Source organism: Hemicordylus capensis, chromosome 6 (genome assembly GCF_027244095.1).
Source record: "Hemicordylus capensis ecotype Gifberg chromosome 6, rHemCap1.1.pri, whole genome shotgun sequence".
Classification (NCBI taxonomy): Eukaryota; Metazoa; Chordata; class Lepidosauria; order Squamata; family Cordylidae; genus Hemicordylus; species Hemicordylus capensis.
Window position 1 is genome coordinate 138,303,657 of NC_069662.1, and position 17,377 is coordinate 138,321,033.

Consider the following 17,377-nt stretch of genomic DNA (forward strand, 5'->3'; position numbering starts at 1 on the left):
ACTTTTGTGTTACTGAGAGGTCTTGGTTTGGCTCCCCCCCCATAACTGTAAAAACAACTGTATGTGTGTGAACTCTCTGAGTTCTTGTGGTAACTAGCATGACGTGTCCCCTTAGCTAAGCTGGGTCCACCCTGGTTGCATATGAATGGGAGACTGGAAGTGTGAGCACTGTAAGATATTCCCCTCAGGGGATGGAGCCGCTCTGGGAAGAGCAGAAGGTTCCAAGCTCCCTCCCTTCCTTCTTCAAGATAGGGCTGAGAGAGACTCCTGGCTGCAACCTTGGAGAAGCCGCTGCCAGTCTGTGAAGACAATAGTAAGCTAGATAGACTAATGGTCTGACTCAGTATATGTCAGCTTCCTATGTTCCTATGTTGACTACAGGTTCACTCACAAGGAAAAGTGAATTATTTTTGAGGAGGAAATTTGTGGAGGAGCCAGGGATTTCACATTTTAAGGATACAGCTTTATTTTGAAGCCTGACCACTGAGGAGATCAATTTCTGTGGCAAAATACACTGGTTGATACCCAGTGCCAGAGGCATTCTTACCCCTGGACTTCCGGGCCAAAAGTCCAGGGCCTCCACATCCCCTGGTGCCCCCCATATCCTCTTTAGACTGTCCTGGGTGGTATGGTCACTGCTGACCCGCACAGCACTGGGCGGCCAAGTGCAATTGTGACCTGTGCCGGGTGCTTTAGAGATAGAGTGGGGAGTGGGGAAAGAAAAATGTGGGATGGGAATATGTTATGTGCTGAAATATTTCTTCTACTGCATATTTGCACAAATATACCTCACGTGTTAAAAATTCTATGTGTGTCACAGTGTGTGTATAGGGGGATGATGCTTAACTTGCAACAGGAGTGGGGCTTCCAGCAGGGTGGGGGGCTCCAAGGGCCTTTAGGTCCAGGCTCCAAAATTACCTAAATGCACCGGGAAGTTCTGTCTGCACAACAGAGCTCCCCAGCTACTGAATGAGGTTGCGCAGCAGTGGGTAGCTAACAATTTGCCCCAAGTGACTGAAAAAATATGACTCTGAGAGCGGCTCTGGTGTTTTTATCAGTGAACACAAGTGTATGTGTACAGTAAAGCAAAGCACACATGCACGCACACACAGTCTTGATTTGATAATGTACTAACTCAAATACTGCTTTTTTCAGTGATTTGTGTGTATGTGTGTTATCAAAGAGTACACAGAAGGCAAAACTGAACTGAAGTACAGGAGCATAGCTATAACTGAATAGTGGAGAGGGATACAAGTGCCTAAGGAATAGAGCCCCACACCAGCTGGTTGACAGCTTGTTCTATCCTCTCACCTCCTGCCTCTCCAAAGAAGGCAGGGGTCGGGGCAGGAGCCCATCTTAACTTTTTGCCCGAGGGCCCAATCAAACCTTAGGAACATAGGAAGCTGCCATATGCTGAGTCAGACCATTGGTCTATCTAGCTCAGTATTGCCTACACAGACTGGCAGTGGCTTCTGCAAGGTTGCAGGCAGGAATCTCTCTCAGCCCTATCTTGGAGATGCTGCCAGGGAGGGCACTTGGAACCTTCTGCTCTTCCCAGAGCGGCTCCATCCCCTGAGGGTGTTCACACATCAAATCTCCCATTCATATGCAACCAAGGTGGACCCTGTTTAGCTAAGGAGACAAGTCATGCTTGTTGCTACCACAAGACCAGCTCTCCTCTCTAAGACCTTACTGCACTTCTGCTGAAGGAACTGGAAGCTAGGGTAAATGGAGCATCCACGGCATAAAATGTAGAAAACATGGAATAATGAAGAATTCCTCATGCAGCAGTTCCACTTAGCAAAACAACATCAAAACATCCAGAACTGGGAGAAAAATTGAGAATTCTGAAAGCACCCTAAGTGGCGAGTAACTCAGTGATATTGATGGGCAGGGGAAACAAGGGGGAGTAGAGGAGCAGGGATTTACTGCAGTCTTCTCAATGACTGTTTTTCTTTTTTCCTCAGAAGGCTGGGGCAGGGACATGTATTGGATGGAATCAAGGTAAGCTTTCTGGATTTCACTAAGGACAGCCCTACTTTTCCCGCTATAATTCAAGCACTGCCTTAGCACATCCCTTGTAGGGTGAATGAATTGGTTCGTGCACTTCCAGGAGGTGTCTGTGTGTGGGTTCTTTAAGTGGCAGGGAGGGTGCCCTTACCACCCCTGGTGCTCCCCCCCGGCCAGTGCGCTCCCCAAAAGTGTTGGTGTGGGGCTGCAGCGTATCTCCCTGCAGTTCTGGTAAGCATTGTACCGGAAGTGGCCGAACGTGTGCACATCAAGCATACGCGTCAGCCACTTCTGGTACGATGCTTACCGGGGCTGCAGGGAGATATGCTGCAGCCCCATACCAACACTTCTGGGGAGCGCACTGGCCGGGGGGGAGCACCAGGGGTGGTAAGGGCATCCTTCCTGCCCCTTAAAGAACCTCCCATCTCTGAACCAGCTTGAACACCAGACATCCGAACCGGTTTGATGCTCCAGAAAAGGAGCGCCCAACCAGTTTATGCACATCCTTAATCCCTTGTGTGTTTAGCCATCAAAAGTAGCTGGAATATCTGTTCTAGAGGAAGGGGTGTAACAAGGTTACAGTGGGCCCTGGGGCAAAAAGGGATGATGGGCCCCTGGCCCCCTTCTTCTTTAGAGAGGCAGGAGGAGGAGAACAAAGAGTAAGCTGCTGCTCAACTGATGGTTTCCTCTCCCTCAGGGGCCTAGGGACATTTGTTCCCCCTTGATTCTATTATAGCGATGCCCCTGTCTAGAGTATTCTGCTCCTTGTGTCACACTGGTGCAGAGAGACCTTTTATCTTCCACCTTGGAAAACCAGGCTGCTTAAACTTTCAGTGTGATTTTTGGATACTTAGCTCTAGAGTAGGGGTTCTCAACTTGGGGTATGTGGTGGTTCATCTTTGCTGCATTGAACTTAATTTTATTCCTGGAGAACCAGAATAAATGTCTTGAAAATAAATATCCTGAGTGCTTTCCCCCTCTCTAATGTTTGCGGGAACCTTAAGAAAATATTTAAAAGGGGTGGGGTACATGGGTAATACTTGAGGATATGGGAGGTCTGTACACACAAAAAGGCTAAGAAACCCTGCTCTAGACAGGGTGGTTCTATATCTAATAGTAAGACATGATGCAATGTCTGTCAGTAAGGCATACAGTAAGGTATCCATAGATAATAGGGCTGTGCCTGGCTGCAGATATTATGTCGAATCCAGAGCCCCAGACGTTGGTTCAGGTCCTTTTGGATACTTCAGAAGGTCAGGGTAAAAAAAATCCCGCTGATTTTTTGATCAACAAAGTTTCCCATAGACTTTTATGGGGAATTTAAAAACAAACAAACAAACAAACAAACAAAACCCAAAGGCTAGCCCAGGAGCTCTGAAAGTTGGCATTCCAGTAGGCAAGAATGGCTGAACACTATATTGAATTAAAACTATTTTTTAAAAAGTAACTTGGAAATTATACTCACAGAGAAAATGCATAAGAAAAGTGATGTAACGTCTGAGAATCTCAGGGGAAGTGATGTAAAACCCAGAAAACTTTCCACTTGTTAATATGAGGTTTTTTTAAAAAGGCAAAAAACTCCAATCCAACATAGACTTCCCTACATTGGGGTTGACTTATCCCCAACACCTTCTAACACGGCCCATATCAGACCATGTCTGACATTACTGACCTGACCTTGCACAGTCCTAATAGATACTGTCGCAATCATAAGAGTACTTTCTAGGTAGTTGCAGCTGCTATTAGCTTGGTGAGTTTGTTCTTGGCACACTTTATATTAATCAGGCAAATGGTGTTTCTGGAGAGCTGGATGGTATCATGTGGAAAAAAGTTTTATCAAGTGAGCAGGGCACCATTTCAAAGTAACAAATTGCAATCCTGCTTGCTTCAAAGGAATCCCATTTCCATTGTCACAAAAATAAAAATCATATGGATTGCAGATCTCAGCCAAAATAGTATGCATAGGTTATGGTCTGACATTGATTTTATGGGAGAAAATATTATGCTTACACGGAATCATATTAAACTTGGTTAGAATTGATTTGTGGAGCTCCAACTGAAAGCAACAGAGAGCTGAGAAATACATTTGACATTTTTGCTCGTGCATGCCTTTGTGATAGGTATTAAAGCATTACTGGATCAGATTTTCACTTGGGCTCTAACTTCTCATCTTGTAATACTCATGAGGGACCAAAGTGGTGTTTGAAAAATCTACCTTATAAAAAATTAATTGGCAGGTATTTGTTGGATAACAATTGGGATATGTATACAAATCCCCAATGCTTGGCTTCCAAGGGCTATCAACCAATTAAAGAAATCACAGCAGATTAAGCATGTGTATTGTAATTTACTTCTTTATTTTATTTGATTGGTCTCCTTCTTTATTTGATGCATAAATTTGAATGCAAACAAAAAAATAGTTTGAAGGGGAAAGTATGCTCTTCTTTGTTGCACCATGGTATCATTCTTGAAAATACATACCCTCCTATGTGAGAGAGGAGTCTTTTCCAGGATATTACCTTGCATCTGCAAGTTCTTCTATTAAATATGGGGAGAGTTCCAAGGTCAGAGTTAGAGTACATGCTTTGCAGATATTAGATCCCTGGTTCAATCCCTGGTATCTAAAATAGGGCTGGAAAAGACCCATGTCAATGACGATGATGAATATTTATATACAACTTTTTCTACAAAAGTTCCCAAAGTGGTTTGCATAGATAAATAAAAATAAAGATGGGCCCCTGTCCCCAAAGGGCTCACAATCTATAAATATGGGAAACCTTGGGCACCTGCTGCCTGTGAGTTCGACCAGGGGTTTCCAACCTGTGGCACTCCAGATGTTGCTGGGGGTGATGGGAGTTGTAATTCATCAACATCTGGAGTACCACAGGTTGGAAACTCCTGGTGCATACAAAGCTGAAATAGATAAGTTAAAAGTCTGATTCAAAATGAGACAGTTTCATATGGTAAACATTAATTAACTTTTTAAAAAATCTACATGAAAGCACTGAGAGAGGTCATCTGGAAGTTTGGGCTAAGATGTCATCAGCATAATGATGATATAAAGCTCTGTCTCTCATTTCCACCATCTGATCCCAGGGAAGCCAAACTAGATGTTACATTACATGTGTAACCTTGGTGTGTTTGAGATTTTTTTTAAAAAAAAAATAGCATTGCTGGGGGACCAGGAATGGATCAGGCTTACAATGCGTGGCAAAGGCCATGGCCTTGATCTGGATTGGGACCCCTGGGGCTGCTATTTGCATGGAAACTCCCCCTGAAGCCATAAAATTTGTTTGCGCAATTGTTAAAAGGAATATACTTAGCATTTTATAGTGCTTTCAAGTATTCAAAGCACTCACATTACCTGGCTTCTTGTAATCCTTACAACAAGCTGTAAGTATTATACCCAGATTGTATATTGTATCGTGGCTTTTATTTGATTGTCTCTGCTGCTGCTCTTTGTACTCTCTATTACTTTTATGCTTTTGTTTTAAATTTTTAATCAGATTTGTTTTATAATTGTAGCTTAATATTTTAATTGTGTCTTTTTTACAATCTTGTTTTTAAATTTTGCTGTAAACTGCCTTGGGATTGTTTTTAATGAAAGGCGGTATATAAATCTAACGATAAATAAATAAATAAATAAATAAATAAATGAAGTAGCTGAGGCTGAAAGTCTTGCTAAGGCTATCTAATGAGTCTATAGCACAGCCCAGACTGGTTTGGATTATACTTCCTCCAGGACCTGACCACATACGATAGACAAAGGAACATGGGAAGCTGCCTTAGACTGAGTCAGATGATTGGTCCATCTAGCTCAGTCATGTCTATACTGACTGGCATCAGCTCTCTAAAGTTTTAGACAGGAGTCTTTCCTAGCCCTACCTGGAGATGCCAGGGATTGAACCTGGGGTCTTCTGCATGCAAAGCAGATGCTCTCCCACTGAGCTATGGCCCCATCTCAACACCACCTGCTGGGGTGCCTTTCCCTAAGCACATGGTGAAGTGGTTCATCCACATTGCTCCTCTATATGTGAACAAATACTAGTTTAAACTAGTTTAATATGTGCACAATAATGGTGTGCACGTCCTTATCACTTGTGGAGAGAGCTGGTCTTGTAGTAGCAAGCATGACTTGTCCGCTTAGCTAAGCAGGGTCCACCCTGGTTGCATATGAAATGGAGATTAGAAGTGTCAGCACTGCAAGATATTCCCCTCAGGGGATGGAGCCACTCTGGGAAGAGCAGAAGGTTTCAAGTTCCCTCCCTGCCATCTCCAAGATAGGGCTGAGAGAGGTTCCTGCCTGCAGCCTTGGAGAAGCCGCTGCCAGTCTATGTAGACAATACTGAACTAGATAGACCAATGGTCTGACTCAGTATATGGCAGCTTCTTATGTTCCTATGTGGTTGGGCCAGCAGATGGAAGTATTGACTGATACTGTGGAGTGCAGTTTTGAATTTACGTCTGCATAAATGTATATTGGTTCCTGTCTCTGAAAGAAGATTGTTCATTGTTCTCGTTAAGCTAGCTGCTCAGATGGAAGCCCATAAATCTTCTTTAAATTGGCTTATTTTAAAAAAACAACACCATGGAGTTATTTTCCTCTGTAAATAGAGGGAAAACATTTATTAATCTATTTAGTTCTTACAAGCGGAGGGTAGACGCGAAGAAAATGATACTTTGGTCATGACAAACATCTTATAGACAAAATAATTGCAAAAAACCATCAGTCTGAAAATATTTCAGAACCTATACCTTCTGACATTGCAGCTGTTGTAGTCTACAAGGCCTTTCCATGCTGTATTGTGTTACTGGTTGAATACAATACATAAATGCTTCAAATCTCTGGCTTGCATATTGACTAACTCTGTGTTTGTGTGTGTGTGTGCACTTTTCATAACGGTGATTCCCCCAAAGATTCACCAATTCCCCTTCCTTCTCCTCCTCCTGTCCCCAGTGCTCTCTAAAAATATGTCCCTGAAGATCCCCCCCACTCTCAGGGACATGTATTCAGGGGCAGCAGAGAGAAGGGGAGATTTATAATAGTTTGTGGGCATAGGAGTTGGCATGTTTGTCATCTCCATAATCTTGCATTGCGTCATCAGAACTGTTTAGAAAAAGTATTGTCACGAAGCTTAAAGTGTGGGAAAAGTAATACCGTAGACTGTGTATAAGGAACATGAAATATTTCACCTGAGAAAGTCCCCAAATATCCTATTCTACTAGAGTCTTCTAAAGATGTTCCTAACACTAAACACGTGAAGGGTGTAAGACTGTGCCCACCAGCCTTGCCTCATCACTACAGCCTGCATGCTCCATTGTCAGCCTCCATACATTAGGTCTGAAAAGGTACCTATGTGCACACAACATAGGCACTCCATGCAGTCAGGAATCCTGTGCCTGGAGGAGTTACCATCTACATACAGATATATGTGCATAAGCACCCATTTCCAGATCTTCCAGCTAAAGCACAGAGGTTGGAGCAGGGCACAGCAATGTCAAGGACTGGGTCCAGCAAGCACCGTCCTGCTTTCCCTCCATATATTTATCCTACACATGAAGGAAACATCAACAAAGGGTGTAAGAAAAAGTTAATGATCAAAAGTGGGGGGGGGGATACAAAATCCCTCCTCTAGCTGTGAGGAGTCCTGGGTAGGCTGCCACCACCCACTCTTTAAAAGAGCAGATTCACCCTTCCAGCGGAATATCTGGGAGAGTAAAGTGGAAAACACCTCCCTACAAGAAAGGCTTGAGCAGTCTTAGGCCTTCAAGAGCGTGTGGCTAGGGCAGGACCCAATAAGGAGTGACACTCTATAACAACAATAACTGGATGAACAGGAAAACTATAGCGGGATCAACGACTGCTGATTCCATTCAAGTAAACCCCTTCCCCAGAAACTACAAGAATCATGCAGTTGGATCCAAGCACAATTTGTCTGATGCGTCAAGCTTATTATCTAGATCCATTTCAGTCAGGCTCCAGGCCTGGCTTTGGAACAGAAACTGCTCTGGTCACCTTGTGGGATGACCTGTGGAGAGAGAGACAGGGGGAATGCAACCCTGTTAATACTTTTGGCTCTCTCAGCGGCTTTCAATACCATTGACCATGGTATCCTTTTGGATAGGCTGGCCAGGTTGGGTGTGGGAGGCACTGCTTGAAGGTTGTTCCGCTTCTACCTTGAGGCCCGTTTCCAAAAGGTGGTGCTGGGGGATTACTGCTCAATCCCTTGGCATTGTGCTTTGGAGTTCTACAGGGTTCAATTCTTTCCCCTCTGCCATTTAACATCTACATGAAAGAGAGAGGCCATCTGGCCTGATGTGTAATCAGTATGCGGATGACATTTATTGTATATCTCTTTTTCATCAGACACAGGTGAGGCAGTGACTGTCCTGAATCACTACCTGAATGCAATAGTGGACTGGATGAGGGTGAACAAGTTGAGACTCAGTCCAGACAAGACAGAAGTACTGCTGGTCGGTGGTTCTTCTGCCTGTGTGGATGATATTCAGCCTGTTCTAGATAGGGCTGCACTCCCCCTGAAGGACCAGGCTTGCAGTCTGGGGGTGCTCATCGATCCAGAGCTGTCACTAGAGGCTCAAGTGTCCTATGTGGCTTGGAATGCCTTTTATCAGCTTGGGCTGATACACCAACTGTGACCTTACCTGGATAGAGATAGCTTGGCCATAGTTATTCATGCTCTGGTAACCTCTCGTTTGAATTACTGCAATGCATTGTACATGGGGCTGCCTTTGAAAAGAGTCCAAGAACTGCAGCTGGTACAAAATAGGGCTGCAAGTTTATTAAGTGGGACTGGATGTTTTGGTCATATTACGCCAGTGCTTCATCAGCTGCACGAAATTTAGACACCTTTTAATTGCATTTTGTATTATTTTGCCCCTTTGGACGGTTGTGATTTAATGTATGTGTTTTTAATGTTGTGTTTAATGTATTGTGATTTTATTTGATGTGTTAATGCTGCCATCCAGATAAAAAATTGTTATGAGGTGACTAACAAAGTTTATTATTATTTATTAACTAAACTGGCCCGTATGCTTCCTACTTCCAGGTAAGAAACTTCTAGTTGATTCCCAGCCCAAGGCTGCTGTTATCCCCTTTTCCTACAGTAGCTGCTGATCAGACCTCCTTCAGAGGTCTCCAGGAAAGAACTGAACTCTCAACACACACCTCCACTACTCATTTATAGGCTGTTGTCCAGTAAACCCTGCCCCTTTTTCTGGATTGGGCCACATGGATTTAATTCTCCCAGGCTTTCTTTCTTATTTGGAGAAGCCCACACTCCAAGCAGTTACTCTAATTGAGGCTTAGTCCTCCCTCAAGCTTGACTATCACTACAGAACAGCAGTAAGGGAAAGGCTCCCCGCCCCCAGCAGGGTTAGAGGCCGTTATGACATAAGCAGTGAACAAACCAATCATCTCCCTCTGTCCTTTCACATTTTTGCACATTTAGGCAACATGCAACTATAACTTCAGCAGCTAGCAGACCCATTGTCTTCCCTCTGTGCAGGATTCTCCTCTCCCCACGTTATATCAGGCAGCTATCCAGAACTACAAGAAGGAAAAATACATACAAAGTGTCATTTAGTTTACTAAATCAGGGGTGTAACTATAATAGGGCAAGGGGAGACAGTTGTCTGGGAGCCCTCTGCCTCCCCCCCCAGAGGCAAGTCACATGACTGACTCCCCCAGCCGCTTACCCGCCCAGGCTTCCTTCAGTTGTATTCATCCTCTGAAATGGATGTGAGTGTTAAGACCTGGAGCTACCAGAACAGCATGTCTTTCTCTAGTACCATTAAATGACTTGCATTGTCCACAATTTACAAAACCTTTAAAAAAATAATTTAGGACGATGTTCTATTGTGGCACATAGGTTTTTAATATCTATATCTATATCTATAATCTATCTGTCTATATAAATTTTACTATGCTTGTTGTTACCACTATTCAGCCTCATTTAAGATTTCTTTACTTCATGAACTGAGGTTCAGTGAGCAGGGGTGGGGGGAGGCATTTTAAAATCTTGTCTCTGGGCCCACTCCAACCTTGCTACGCCCCTGTACTAAATACATTCAACAAAAGGACACTGTTTGTTCTTTTAGGGTATTCAGTCAGTCTAGCATGTACTCAATAAACTATATTTAGATGCTTCAAAACTAGATGCCCTAGTGCTTATCACCTAAAGATCCTGGCTGACATGATGAGGAAAGTTGTCCCATTGAAATTAAAAGGACAAGTTAGGCAATACTTAATTTCAGTGGGAGTACTTACTGTATGTCGGCCATTCTTTTCAGGAGTCCTAATAACCTGATCTTTTAAAATAATATTCAGTAAAGGAATTCCAATGAGTAATAAACCTTCTAATGTTAAGTGTGTCACCTGGGTATTACCAAGCATTACTGCAGCTGTAATTTAGCATGTGGTTGTCATATTATTAAATATGTATATTTATTAATATTTTAATACATCATTTAGCTTAGTGTTGAGAGAAATTATGAATCTATTATTTAAATCAAGAAAAGGATTATACTGCTCCTTATGCAGAAGATATATCTCATTTCTCTGTGTTTATAATCTCATTTGATACTAGATAAAGGATGGCAGGCTTCATAATGAGGGAAGCAGATCTCATTTTTGCCAAGGTTGCACAAACTTAATGCATGTGCTTCAAGCTTCACAGTACTTCTAAGTAGCAAGCCCCGTGTCATTATCTTTTTTTGTTGTTTGTGGAATGTGGAGGAGTGCTTTGTGAAACTTCTAATTCCTCTGAGCTCAAGGGACTGTGACATTATTAACTGAGAAAGCTACATTTTATTATGGCAAGCTAGATTACAGTTTTACCATCATTTAAATATCTATGGTTTCCCTTTTGAGACTTTTAGCACAATAAGAATGTAAGTAGAAATAAGATTGCAAGCATCCTGTTTTGATACGCCAAATTCCTCTAGACTTCTGCACGACTGATAGCTCACGATATCTTTGTTGTTGTTAGAATATGTATATATTGCTTTTCAACACACAAGTTCTCAGATAGCAAAAAGAATAAAGATGGTCCCCAAAGGACTCACAGATGGTGATATATTCCAGTGCAAATTATGACAATACATACAATTTGAGAAATCCACACAATGTATAAGGATGTTGCACAATATTCTTAGTGCCATCTCCTGACAATCTGTGGCAACCCATGAATAGGTAAAGATAAAGTAGTACCATTGAATCAGTGTTGACTCCTGGCAACACAGAGCCCTGTGGTTTTCTTTGGCAGAATACAGAGGAGGTTTACTATTGCCATCTCCCGCGCAGTATGAGATGATACCTTTCAGCATCTTCCTATATCGCTGCTGGCCGATATAGGCATTTCCCATAGTCTGGGAAACATAACAGTGGAGATTCAAACCAGCAACCTCTTGCTCCCTAGGCAAGTTACTTCCCTGCTGCGCCATTAGGTGGCTTAGCCCATGAACAATCTGTGTTTTTTCCACGTTAGAAAAAAGGAGTTTAAAAAGAAACAGTTTATTCATGGATTGCTGCAGATTGCAAGCCACTGGTGCTAACAGAGGCGTATCTAGGGAAAATAGCGCCTAGGGCAAGCACTGAAATTGCGCCCCCTGTCCAAACATCTGACACCCATCTTTCAGATAACTTTACCATAATATCAGCTCAAAAATACAAGTCAAGCTCGTTATTCTTTTAATATTTCAAAAACTATTTAGCAGTGGACGTAGCCAGACCAAAACATGCTGGGAAACTTCAAATTTCAGTATGTTGGGGCTCATGAAATACCCAAATACTATGTGGAAGTATACCTGGAAAACTAAACTGAAGTGCCTGTCTAATTCTCTACTCTGCATTGTAGCATCTCTATTACATAAGTTTTAAAAATAAATGGAGAATTTGACTTTTCCCAGATACTCTGAAAATAATTAAAGGATATGCAGAGTAAACTGTGTCACCACTTTGAATATATTCTAGTATTTCAGAAAGACAGTTAAAATGAGAGAAAGAAAGAAAGAAACTCCCAGTGGGCCTTATACTAAGGATTTCACACTGATTCAAAGACAAACTCACCATTCCCCCTCCCCCCGCTGGCCTTTTAATTCACCGCCACAGCCTGCCCCGGGCTGATTTTCGGGCCTGTTCAGGCCTGCAAAGAACGGCTTGGTGGCCATTTTGGAAGCTGCAATGCATGCTCAAATGACCTGGCAAGGCCTAGGGCCTCACAGGGACCATCTGAGCACATGCAGTGGCCATTAAAAAAATTTTTTAATGGCCTCAGAAAACAAAATGGCCACTGCGCATGCTCAAATGGCCTCTGTGAGGCCTGGCATGGCCTAGGGCCTCTCATTTGAGCATGCATGGTGGCCATTTTGTTTTTGGCAGCCATTTTTTAATTTTAAGAAATGGCGCCCCCTTCAAGTGGTGCCTGGGGCACGTGCCCTGCCTGCCCAACCCTAGATACGCTCCTGGGTGCTAAGGATATTGTGCAGTATCCTTGTATGTAATGTGGACTTCTCATTTTCTCATCTTAATTTGTGCTGAAGTTGGAATATATCACCATCTGGAAGAGCTCACAATCTGAAAACACAAAGAAGAAACCAGCAACAGCCACTGAGAAGGATACCATGCTGAATTGAAAAGACTGAACAATGACAGTTGTTCTCCCCCTACTAATATGAGAGCCACCACTTTAAAAGGTGCCTCTTTGCCTGGATAGCAGAGGTTATTTTAAAATTAGCGTTGAAAACTTTTGATGGCTGGCAGCTGCTAGCTACTCATCTCACCTGCTTATTTGGTAGCACAGTAGAGAGGCTGGGAGTTCAAATGTAGCTAGAGAAGAGGAAAGGATAAAGTCTGAGTTTTGCAGCTCACGAGCAAGAGTGAACTTAGAACGTTTCACAGTTCCCTTATGAGGAGAATGTAATGGTTACTTACAGTATATATGTAATATCTGTGGTCTGGGAAAATGTATTTTATATGGAGAAATTAACCCATCAAAGGTTAGTGAGTTTAGGCGAGTATACACTAGAGGCATTAAAGTTTGTTTCTGGTTTGTTGTTTCTGTCGATAAGCCAGGTTCACGCTTTTTGAAGCCATCCAAATACATTTGTTTTATGTTCCTTGATAAGTGAAAATTGTAAAATTTTCAGTGTTTTGATTTGCATTTTTCAGGTTCCATTTGTATTAATGCTTTTATGTTGGGTTTTTGAATTAATTCTTTAGGTAAACAATAGCTCTGGATTTCCTCCTCCTCCTTTCTTTTTAATTATTGTGATAATTAAATGATGAAATAATCTGTAGTTTTATGAGCCTATGTTTTTATATGGTTCTTGCTAAACTCATCATAAATAAAAAAAACCCTGCCACCGCAGGCGGTGGGGTGGGGGGGAGGGAAGCACAGCTTGAGCAGACTGGCTCTCACACACTACTAGCCTGGTTCTCCAGAGTCAATGTAGTTCCTTCTCTAATCAGTTTGTGTGCACAGAGTCCAGTTAGAAAACACAGTAATAGTGCCATACCCATTCAGAAGGGTATGCAGGTCTGGGGTTGGTCCTCTCTGCTTGCCTCCTCACGAAATATTTATTATTTAACATATTTGTACACCACCCTAAACTTAAGTCTCTTTAAGACAATAACACAATGCAAATTACAACAAATAAAAAGGTTGAAAAATCACAATAATTTAAAATTTAAAATAATGTTAAATCTATTAAAACGGTATCTAATTAAAAGCTTGGGTGAACAAATGTGTCTTGACTGCCTTTTTAAAAGTTGTCATTGATGTGGAGGCTCTTATTTCGACAGGAGTGTATTTGACAGTGCATTCTGGGTGATATGAGTGGCTATTAAGTAGCAGGGTCAGGCTGGGCCCTGTGTAGTGGTCAGGGGGGAGCCAGAGGATGAGCTAAGAGTCAGAGCTTGGAGACAAGGGTTACCCAAGCAAGATCCTCTCCCAAGCTGGGAGGCTTTATGGGCTCTCTGATTTAGGAAGGCCCAGTGAACGTCCTGGAGTCAGGCTGGAACCTGGAAACACTTATTGTCCTTAAAGATGCTCCAGACTACATCCTGGTGACTCACTGCAGTGCTGAAGGTTTTAGCCTGCAGCCCCTTGATATCAGGCTGTCCATGAGCAGTTGGTTTGGGAGCTTAATCTTATGTATGTTGCACAGGCAGGTTGGTGGGGCACAGAGGGTATCACTGGGACAATTCCTTCAGAGACTTGCCTCTTCAATTAGGTTCCTACACCAAGGAGCTTAAGACATCAGATTATCCTTTTTTATGTTTTCCCCTTTAGTATGGTCATCATACAGTTGAAGATGAGAGTAAATATATTACAAAGTGAACCATCTCTATCATCATTTTGTCATAGGCTTCCTGATTCACTGATTCCAAGGAATTTAATTGCACATTAACCAAGGAGCCCAAAGCCCATCAAGTTCAAGAGACCTTCTTTTGATATTAGTACAGTTTTGATACATTCTTGTAACTGAAAGTGTGAACAGAAAATACTAGGATGCTTTTGTATAGTTTGTGCTGTTTCATGCAGAAGCAAATCTACAACCAATTTTTCTTCCATGTTTTACCTTTCCATAGAAAATGAATAGTTGAATATTTGCTGTGCTAGCATTCATGTACATTCATATCATTTAGTGTTTGGCAGTATATCAAAGCTGAAAACATGACTGTTCACAAAGAAATTAACATTCTCCCTATATTGTATGCAAATGATATATGTATGTTGTTTCCTCCCAGGCAAATTGCTTACTCTGCAGACACTCTTAATTACTTCCTCTATCTCAGTTTGACTTGCTGTTGACAATCTATTTGGGTTTTTTATGGTGGCATTTGGAGTTCTCTCTCTGCTTAGGAGTCTGATTCTTTTTCTTTTTGTACATGCCATTGGGAGATGACACACAGAGTTGGCCTTTAGAAATGGCCACAATTCACATTTGAATTCCTAGCTCATAAAGGGAAAATAACACTGTTATAAATATTTTTAAAAAATATTTTCATTCAAATGGATTCAGTGCTTTATAGAAATGCCTTGTTGACTTGTCATTTTTGTTATCAGTATGGGGCAAGAAAATTCGCGCTCAATTTATTGTGAAATTCTCATATAATGTACCATAAAGTTTGATGATGATTATTGAACAAAGGACTGAAGGCCCCCAATGTGAATTGTTCCTCCATGATCCCTCCAGTTTTTAAAAAAAGAAATTGTATTTGTAGTCCAACAACAAATAGGTTTGGGGACTGGGGACAAATAAGTTTGGGGATCAGGGATAGACTGGGACTTCTTTGGGTGTACCGATCATCCTGCTGCCTGACAGAGTTCCTAACTGAGCTGACAGACTTGGTCTCGGGCTTGACTCCCAGGCTTGTGGTGCTGGGGGACTTCAGTGTTCACTTTGGGACCAGTTTGTCTGAGGTGGCTCAGGAGTTCAAAGCGCCCATGATGACTATGGACCTATCTCGGTCTCGGGACTGATGCATATTGCTGGTCACACGCTTGATCTGGTCTTTCGCTCTGAACAGGGTGGTATTCCATTGGTGGGGACTCCTGAGATTTCCCCTTTGTCATAGATGGACCACTATCTGGTTAAGGTTGGACTCATGACCACGTCCCACTTCTAGAGGGATGGGGGGACACCATGGAGGGATTTAGTGTTGGCTGTACTGGTGACCCTGTCAACACTCTGGTGGAGAACTAGAATAATCAACTCACCAAGGCAGTGGACACGATTATTTCTAAGCATCCTCTCCATCCCGCTTCAAAACTGGCCCCTTGGTATATGGAAGAACTACGGGGGCTGAAGCAATGAGGTAGACGACTAGAGCGCAGGTGGAGGAAGACTCGACTCAAATCTGACAGATTATTACATAGAGAGCATTTGAAGATCTATGCTCAGGCGATACGTGCAGCAAAGAAGCTATTCTTTTCCTCTCGTATCATCTCAGCAAGTTCATGTCTAGCAGAGTTGTTCAGGGTCATGAAAGGGCTAATGTGCACTCCTTCCCCATTGAACCAGTACTTAGAACCAACAATTACTTGCTGTGATTTAAAAAATAAGTTCTTTCTCTCATATTTGGGCCGACTTGGATTCAAACTCCACAATTGTTACAGAGGTGTATAGCAGCTCCTCTTATGTGATGACCCTGGATCAGTTTCAGTTTGTGACTCCTGAGAATGTTGACAAGTTGCTTGGAATGGTGCGGCCTACCACCTGCCCTCTTGATCCTTGCCCGACATGGCTTATACTGTCTGGCAGGGAGGCTGTTGTAGAGGGCCTGGCAGAGATTATAAATGCTTCTCTGAGGGAGGGCAGGATACCTCCTTGTCATAAGGAGGTAATCATTAGACCACTTCTGAAGAAGCCTGCATTGGATCTCTCAGAATTAAATAACTACAGGCCTTTCTCCAACCTTCCATAGTTGGGCAAAGTGATTAAGAAGGTGGTGGCTACCCAGCTCCAGGTGGTCTTGGAGGAAACTGATTATCTAGACCCACTTCAAACTGGCTTTCGGGTAGGCTATGGGGTGGAGACTGCCTTGGTCAGCCTGATGGATGAACTCCAATTGGGAATTGACAGAGGGAGTGTGACTCTGTTGCTCCTTTTGGATCTTTTTGATACTATTGGCCATAGTATCCTTCTGGAACATCTGAGGGGATTGGGGGTGGGAGGCACCGCTTTGCAGTGGTTGTGCTCCTACTTCATGGGCAGATTCCAGATGGTGACTCTTGGACACAGTTGTTCTTCAAAATCTGAACTTTCGTATGGTGTCCCTTAGGGCTCCATATTGTCTCCAATGTTATTTATTTATTTATTTATTTATTTGATTTTTATACCGCCCTTCCAGAATGGCTCAGGGCGGTTTACAATTAGAAACAGAAACCATTAAAACCAATAACAATTAAAACAGAGATATAAATATTAACACCAATTAAAACATCTTAAAAAACAATTAAACTATCATAACAATTAAAACCCTGAAAACCAGGTTAGCATTAAAACGATTAAAACTAATTAAAAACCCTGAAAGGCCAGGCCAAACAGATGGGTTTTAAGGGCTCTCTTGAAGGTCAGTAAGGAATTAAGATTACAAATTTCTGCTGGGAGTGCATTCCACAGCCCGGGAGCAGCCACAGAGAAGGCCCGCCTCTGAGTCGTCACCAAATGAACCGGTGGTAACTGGAGACAGGCCTCCTCAGATGACCTTAATGTGCGGTGGGGATCATGTAAAAGTTTAACATCTACATGAAACTGTTGGGGCAGACAGTCACCCCTGCTAACTTGGTTACCCCTGATAACTTGGTAAAGAGGCACCTTTTAACATGGTGGTTCTCTTTAT

At 42.6% G+C, this 17,377-nt stretch overlaps 1 protein-coding gene across 1 annotated transcript in view; it reads left to right on the forward strand.

Moving 5' to 3' along the window:
- The first annotated feature begins 1,983 nt into the window (after positions 1–1,983).
- MALRD1 (MAM and LDL receptor class A domain containing 1) overlaps positions 1,984–17,377 on the forward strand; it is a 450,491-nt gene continuing 435,097 nt past the window's right edge. The window contains exon 1 of the mRNA XM_053266536.1: positions 1,984–2,004. The gene's annotated coding sequence lies outside the window, so the exon portion shown is untranslated. The remainder of the gene's footprint in view (positions 2,005–17,377) is intronic.